The sequence below is a fragment of the Ceratotherium simum genome, chromosome 21 (genome assembly GCF_057802395.1).
Source record: "Ceratotherium simum simum isolate JZ-2026a chromosome 21, ASM5780239v1, whole genome shotgun sequence".
In the NCBI taxonomy this organism is placed as follows: domain Eukaryota; kingdom Metazoa; phylum Chordata; class Mammalia; order Perissodactyla; family Rhinocerotidae; genus Ceratotherium; species Ceratotherium simum.
In genome coordinates, this window is record NC_141920.1 from 24,345,046 (window position 1) to 24,353,423 (window position 8,378).

The 8,378-nt window shown below is 44.4% G+C and overlaps 1 protein-coding gene across 4 annotated transcripts in view; it reads right to left on the reverse strand.

Moving 5' to 3' along the window:
• CEP250 (centrosomal protein 250) overlaps positions 1-6,897 on the reverse strand; it is a 44,510-nt gene extending 37,613 nt beyond the window's left edge. For 3 of the 4 annotated variants that reach the window (XM_087445348.1, XM_004430477.3, XM_087445346.1), the window contains exon 1: positions 6,805-6,891. The gene's annotated coding sequence lies outside the window, so the exon portion shown is untranslated. Of the gene's footprint in view, positions 1-6,804 lie in introns of all 4 variants that reach the window. The other variant, XM_087445347.1, reaches the window with a different exon arrangement.
• Between the last annotated feature and the right edge of the window lie 1,481 nt (positions 6,898-8,378).

Consider the following 8,378-nt stretch of genomic DNA (forward strand, 5'->3'; position numbering starts at 1 on the left):
CGGTGCGATGAATCATTGAAGGTGTTTTTAGTCTAGCAGGTGAGATAGACACAATTACAATACAATGTGGTATGTACAATAATAAAGACATCCCAGGATAGTACAGGGAAACAAAGCAAGGGCATTTAACCCAAACTGGGGGGCTGTGAACTGTGTGAATCATCATTATCATCATCAATACTTGCTAAGTGCTTCTACGGTCAGTCGCTTTAAATGCTTTACACTTATTACACCATTTTGTCAAAAGAAGAATCTTGAAACCTTCCAACGCCTTCATATCACACTGCAGTGTTGGTACTACTATAACGCCTTATATATGGACAAGGAAACTGAGGCTTACAAAAGTTAAGCCACAGTAGAGAAATTTGAAAGGTTAAGCAATTTATCCTAGTTCATACAGTTGGCATTTGATTGATTAGGGATTTGAATACAAGTAGTCTGACTCGCTGACAAAGAAATGGAGTAGCAGGCATTTCAGATTTCAGGCATGGGATCCAAAAAAGAAGAGGGAAGAAGGAACCGGCTTCAGCAGGATGGCAAACACTCCTTACCACCAGGATCTGGGCTAAAACAGGGCAAAGGGCCACCTGCAGGGCAGGGGAGGCCAGCCCAGCCAGTGACCTTCAGAGATACCTAGGAGAGCGGGAGGCAGGTGGTCAACAAGAGTTCGGGATGTTAGTCCAAGCTCTGCTTCTAATGGCTCTGTGACCTTGGGCATGCCACTTCCTTTCAGTCTCCTCATCCAAAAACAAGGGCACTCAACAACATGACCTCTGAGTTTCTTAGGCCCCTAAAACACACGACAACCTGGGGGGAGGGAGGTGGTTAGAGTTCTCTCATTTTATTAACCCTGAGCCATCCACCAGCAGGGTAATGAGTATCTGTATTTCCAACTGCTTATCAAGAAAATGGTATATTAGAGCTGCCCCCTTGGTATAGCCCGCAGCACATCAGTCTCATAATCTGAAGAAAATTGTATATACAGCAAATGCAAATCTAACATTTGCACATACAGTGGGAGTTTCAGGGGCCCCAAATCCCTTTAATGCACCAAACTGCTGATCTCCTGCATCCTGGCTAAAACGCCACTTCCTATCACATCCTCCCAGACGCATCCAGGAAGAATTAATCACACTCACACGCACACGCGCGCGCACACATAATGTCTATGTTACATTTTACCATTATTATTTGTCTATCTTCTCTACTAATCTATGAGTTCCTCAAAGGCAGAAGCTGTCTAACTCATTTTGGTCATTAGTGGGTTGTCAATAACGCATAACGAAGAAATGCATGTGAGCCTCACCCCTGGCAGATCTAACCTTTGGCCAGAGGTTACAAATGTGGCCTGCTGGCTCTTTTCAATCATTGTGTGGCCTATACAATGGTTAAGAATTCAAATCAGGTGCTAACATATACCATTGGGAAAAAGCATATAAAAATTCCTGTTTCTGGCTCCTTTGGAAAACCAGAATATCTAGTGACCCTTGACCCACATTTCTATAAGGCAACAACCAGCTGCAGTTAAACAGTTAAACAGTGTCTGCCCCCTTTAGATAGACCATGTGCTCTCCAGTTCACCAGTCTCTGCCCCCGTGCCCCCTAACCCAGCCTATTCTGTCCCTCACATTGATAGCAGATTTCAGTTGTCATTTATCATTGCACTTGCGCGGTGTTTTTCTTATAAAAGTTATAGAGGAAAACTCAGTTTACTAATTTACATTACCTCCTGGGCAACTGAAGATACCTGGGTTTGCAGAGCTTGTACTAGACAGTATGGAAAGTGCATCAAGTAGGAAGAGTAGATGGCACCCATGAAGGCTTAGTGGCACCAATACCCCAGGCTGCCTCTTCCTAGCCTATAAGCCGGGTTAATACAGTCTTCCCACATACTCCAAACATCCTCCTTTTCTGCCCTTACTTTCCACCAAGACTATGTCAGCCAGCTTACTGTGGCTCTGTGAAATGCTGGCTCAATCTTTCTCTGCTAGTTGGAGGCAAAAACGTGCTGGGAAACAGTTCTTACTGCCAACACCACCAACAAAAAGGGTAGCTCCAAAGTTGCTTCAAGGGACCTGAGGACCCTTTTCTCTCCTAACACTGTGAGGGCTGGGCTAGGCTTTTGCACAAGTGGGAGTCTCAGAGGCCCCAAATATTCCCTCACCCTCCGTTGAATCCCTACACCCAAAATATTAGGTTGAACCATATGATATTGTCAATATTTGCCCATTTTTTTTAACCTATAAAAAATGATAATTTCATGTAGTTCAACCTAATAGCTCTATGAGCAGCCCTGCCATAGTTCCCAGAATTCTCATATTAATCCTCTTTTAGGATAAGGCTGCTGCTAATATATAAACATTATTTAGGAAGGTGATATTAGTAATGCTTCAGTAAAGAAATGGAATTACATTAGAATTATATGATTTTACTTTAGCAGATAATTAAAAAATTTTAGAGCTATTTAGAAATTTAGTCTAACCATCTCATTTTACAGATAAGGAAACTGAGGCCTACAGAGATGAAATAACTTCATTTTGTCCATATTTTATTTACATGCCCCACTTACCTGAAAAAATGATTTGAAATTATAGCAAATGTACCATACTAATGCAAAATGTTACTAATAGGGGAACTGGGTGCAGGGTATATGGGAACTCTCTGTAGTACCAGGAAATTTTTCTGTAAATCTAAAATTGTTCTAAAAAATAAATTTATTTTTTAAATGATTTGAAGTGTTTTATGATTAAAACCCCCAAAAGCCCCATAAAACTTAAACTCACTAAAACAAGAATAAGAGGGATAGAATACAGAAAAATTATATCAGGAATCTTTCTGAAATTGAGATTTAGTTCTGAGCTTCCTCAAGATGCAGTTCAGCACCCTTTTATTAACACACTGTCAGATCAGCCAGAGAATAAACTAGCAGAGCTCCAAAAGAAGGGTAGGTTTCAATGTCCCTCAGAAAAGGAAAAGGTCAATAGCTGGCAAATGGTAACAGACTGGATTGCATTCAAATGAGATAATGGATGTCAGTGTGCTTTGTAAACTGTAAACCACTGAACAGATGTTATATTATTACTGCAGGAACAGGAAAAATATTCTTTTGTACATTAATTTATCCCATAAACACTCATGAATTCCAGTTCAGTATTGGGCAGTCAGCCACAGTGATATGGAAATGAACAAGACCGACTTCCTCCTTTTGCTAGGAATCAGACCAGGAAGGGCAGTAACCTCTGAACCTAGGGTGGAAAGTGACAGAACAGTGATATAAATTATGTACTGAGCTTCCCCTCATCGAAAATACTCCAACAGGAGTATTTAAACACAGTTTAAAATAGAAGCAACACCATCTATACTTGGAGTAGAGGTGTAAATGCAGCAAGGACTAAGACGTGGACTGGTATTATTAAATAGAATCTGTCACTTAAAGCAAAAAAGGAAAATCACTTGAGGGCACAAACATTTTATTTCCTGAGCAAAGAAACTATATATATTTGTCTGCAGAGACCATTTCTGTTCCTTAAAAATTAGCATGCAGCTCCTTATATAAATCTCGTAGGTGGGGCCTCTCTCTCTCCCCTCCTCCCACATTTCTGGCCTCTCCCTTCAGTCTCCTTTGCTAGCTCCTCCTCATCTCCCCAACATTTAAAGGTTGGAGGTCCCAGGGCTCAGGCTTCAGACCTGTTCCTCATCCCCATTTATTTCCTAGGTAATCTCATCCAGTTCATGGCTTACAATAGCACCTATACACCCATGACTCCCAGTGTTATGTCTCCAGCCCACACTTCCCTCTGGAAATTCACACTCCTATACATTTCTATACGAAATCCAAACATCTACTTAACTTCTCCACATACATGTCTAACAGGCATCTCAAAGTTAACTTGTCCTAAAGTGAACTCCTGCTCTTCCAATCTTTCCCATTTCAGTAAATGGCAACTCCATCCTTCCAGTTGCTCAAGCCAAAAGACTTACAGTCATACTTACTCCATTCTCTCACACTCTATAACCAATCCATCAGCAAATCCTGCTGGCTCTACCAGATCCTATCGCTTTTTGACCCCTCACCACCACCACCCTGAGCCAAGCCACTCTCTCTTGCCTGGTGTGGTGGCTTCAAGGTATGCCCACAAATTCTTTGATACTCCTCCTCCTCACAAGAAGCCTAAGTCTCTTCCCTTGAGTGTGAGCTGGAATAAAGTAGAAATGACTTCCAAGACAAGGTCCTAAAAGGCACTATAGCTTCTGTCTGTCTCTCTCTTTCTCTCTCTCCCCCTCTCTCTGACGTATCCTCAAGAGACTCAGGCAGCCCTGTGAAGAGGCCCAGTGGTAAGGGACCATCTTGGGAGCAGATCAGCCATCAGCTTGACTGCAATCTCCTGAGAGACCCTAAAGCAGAAACACCCAGCTAAGCTGCTCCCAGATTTCTGACCTACAATTGTATAAGATAATAAATAATTATTGTTTCAAACTGCTAAATTTGGGGGTAATTCCTTGCACAGCAATAGATAAGTAATACATCTGTATTACTGCAAAATCTTCCTAGACGGTAGGATGCTTCCACCCTTGTTTCCAAAATTTGTTTTTTTCTCAACAGAATAGTCAGAGTGATCCTTTTAAAACAGTGATAGATTACGCCACTCAGAACTCTCCAATGTCTACTCAGAGTGAAAACCGAAATCAATCTAATGGCCTACAGGGTCCTAATTATTTTATCCCAGCCTCCAATTGTTTTAATTCCATTTCTTACTCCTCTCCTTTTTGCTGACACCCCTCCAGCCACACAGCCCTCCTTGCTGTATGTGCTTGGAACACACCAAGCCACACACACTCATCTCAGGCCCTCTTTCTTGTTATCTTCATGATTCACTCCCTTACCACCTTCAGATCTCTGTTCAAATGTCGCCTTCTCAGTAAGTTGTTCCCTAACCACCCAGTATAAAATACCACCACTCCTTCACACACACTGGTATTTTTATTTACCTTACCATGCTTTACCTGACCCTATCTGATTATTATGTGTAATACACCTATCAGAATGTAAATTTCCCAAGTGCAAGAACATTGTTTTATTGCCTGCTATAGTCCCAGCTCCTAAAACAGTGCCTGATATATGGCAGGTACTCATTACATATTTGACTGACTGATTGAATGAATATAAGGACATTAGGTAACATGGGCCATATCATCAATGGTCTCGCAAAATGCTGACAGTTCTATAACCTTCTAAAAGGTAAAAAAACAGGGCCAGCCCCGTGGCTTAGCAGTTAAGTGCGCTTGCTCCGCTGCTGGCGGCCCAGGTTCGGATCCTGGGTGCACACCGAGGTACTGCTTCTCCAGCCATGCTGAGGCCACGTCCCACATACAGCAACTAGAAGGATGTGCAACTATGACATACAACTATCTACTGGGGCTTTGGGGGAAAAAAATAAATAAATAAAAAAATTATAAAAGGTAAAAAACAGATCATGTAGTTTGTATAGCACTTTACTCTCTCACAACAATTATTTGCAATCTTCATAAAAAACCTTTTGAGATAAGATTATTGTCCTCATTTTACAGACAAGAAAACTGAGGTTCAAAAAATGGAAGGGATATAACTGGTCAGTGGCAGAGCAAAGATTGAACCCCAATCTGCTCCCAAACCCTATGTCCTCTCCATTAGGCTGCCTCCTAAATCATGAAATATGAAATCACAGCTCTGTGAGGGACACTTCCTGACAGGTGTGAAATGATGAGGTCTAGGTCTACAGTTCTCTGATGGAAAAGGAGCAAAGAAAGGTACAGAGTGCCTGAAGGAACACAAGGCTAGCAGCAGGGTCTAGCCTGGGTTCTGTCTTAAACTCACTCTATACATTTGGGAACATCAATTCTCCTTTCTAAAGAAGTCTTCTCAGTAAAATGTGCATCATAATCCTGGCCTCCATAACTCAAGAGCTAATGTAAAGACCAATTCAACAGACATTTAACAAACCCAAAGGCAACTTAGTGAAATTATCACATGCTCTGGGGACAGACAGCCTAGAATTCATTTCCCAGCTCAATTCACATATTAGTTGTGGGCTCTAGGCAAACTGATCTATGAGTGCCTCGGTTTCTTCAAGCATAAAACGTGAAGATCTGGAACCCACCTTAAGGAACTGCTGTGAGGATTAAATGGGCCTTTACATGTAATGCATTTAGTAGCACTTGACATTTAGTCACTTTATGACTATTCAGTAAATATGAGCTATTATTATTATCATCATGTGCCAGATCCTGGGATATCGAGATGAAAAAGGCAAGGCATAACGCCCCAACAAGCGCACGGGTGTAAAAGAGGGGCAGGAAAAGTAACTCGGTGCAATGAGTGCAAAAACCCAGCAGCGAGATTAAGTGCGCCTGCAGAAAGCGATTGGGAAAGGTTTCCGAGGAAGTGATTGAGTTGGGTCCCGAAGAATCAAGAGTTCCAGAGCGCGGCGGCGGGTGGGACTGGGCTTTCGGACAGATCACGTGCCATGAGCCGCAAACTCTGGGACCGGGAGCCAGACGGGCAGGAGAGCGCAGCGCCATATCCTGACAACCTGGGGCTCCTCGGCTATTGGATACGAGGGTCGGGAAGATCCCTTTCGGCGCGGACTGGAGCCCAGAGCGGTGGCGGCAGCAGGATGGGTCCCAGCCCCTCTCTGGGCCTCGGGTTCCTCCCGGGGAACGGGAGGCCGCTGCCCGAACGAGATTCCCTAGGGCGCCCTAGGCGGGCCGGTCTCTAGGCCTCGGACAGTTAACCCGGGCACCTCCCGCCTGCCTTTGAGGCCCCACCTCACCACGCGCGGCTCCCGTGGATTCCCAGCCTGCTCGTCAGCGCCGGGGCGGCTGAAGCCACCGCTAAGGCCCGGCCAGGGGCGGGGGCCCACCACCCGGCTGGTCCCAGACCCCGCCCCCCAAACTCCCGCCCTTTCGCAGGGCCCCGCCCCGCCGGGTAGCGCTCCTATAGGCGGACTGCGCGGCTCAGGGGGCTTCCCGCCATGTTGAGTAGTGGCAGCCAATTTACTAGAGCGGCCCAGATGGAAAGGGGGATTGTATTAAGAGATGTAAAATTCCCTCGCCAGAAATGGAGACAGCCACAGTCACTGGATTCGAGCAACGGAAGTTTTGGTAACAGAAAAAAAACTTGCCCTCAATCAGCCCCCTTTTGGCTTCGGGGCTACACACTGCGCATGTGTGTCGTCACCTGGTTCTAAGTGCGCCTGCGCAGTGCTCAGTCCACAAACTCGAGTACAGTTGACAACTGCGTGAAGAGTGAGGTGACCCGCTACTGGGTCGCTATAGACAGGGCGACCGGTTCTGGAGTTTTCTCACCTTCAGACCCCCGAAGCCTAAGGCAGCCTCAGGCAATAGTCACAGCATAGTCACTTAATGTCATTTTTCGCCTACATGTGTTTGCACGAGGTATTCTCTTTGCCTGAATGCCCTGCATCTATCCGGAGAACTGCAGTTTGTCGAATTTTCTGCGTAAACCTGCTTCTTTTAGAGGACTCTCTCTTTTGTGACCCAGGCGTTATTCCCATAGCGTTTTGTGTATAAATTATCAATGCGCTTTCTTAGAGTTGTAAATTCTATTTACTTGCCTCTCTTTTGCACTCAGTGGTTCTAAATTTTTAGCTGGGATTTAAAAAACAGAAACTGGGGAACTTTTTAAAATGCTGACTCTCGGATTCTGCCACTAGAGAGTCAGTAAACCGTGGTGGAGCCCAGGAATCTGCATTTCGGCAAATACCCTAGGTGATTCTGATGCATCGGGAACACATTTTGAGAAGCACTGCCTAAGATTGTGCATCTCTAGCACCCAGAACAAGGCTTGGGTACAAAATAGGTGCTCGGTAAGTGCTAAGTAAATGGACGGATGGATGAATGGATAGCTGGAGTGAAACAGCCAATCCACAGCCAAAGGGAACCTGAGAAGGGAACACTTTAATAACAGCTGTATTGTATCTTTTCTGCTGTGAGAACAACCAAAGAAAGTTCTTAACAGTTACTCAGAGAAAAAGAGAAAGTAAGTGGAGGGGAAAGGGGAGAAGGGAGAACACTGATTCTGAAAGGCGCCAGACACTGGACAGAGAAAAAGATGTAAAGAATCAGTGGTGTGGGAATCCACTCCAGGGAAATAATCGCGCAACAGGTACTGTGCAAGAATGTTCCCTACAACAGTATTTGGAACGGAGAGAAACAACCTGAATGTTACATACATTCAGAAAAGGTTTTCTGCCTCAGGGCCTTTGCACCTACTTTGCCCTCTACCTAGACCAATTTTCCCCCAGCTATTGGCTTAGCTGATACTTTCCCCTCCTTCAGGTCTCAGCTTAAATGATGCTTCCTCAGCTAGGTCTTCCCTA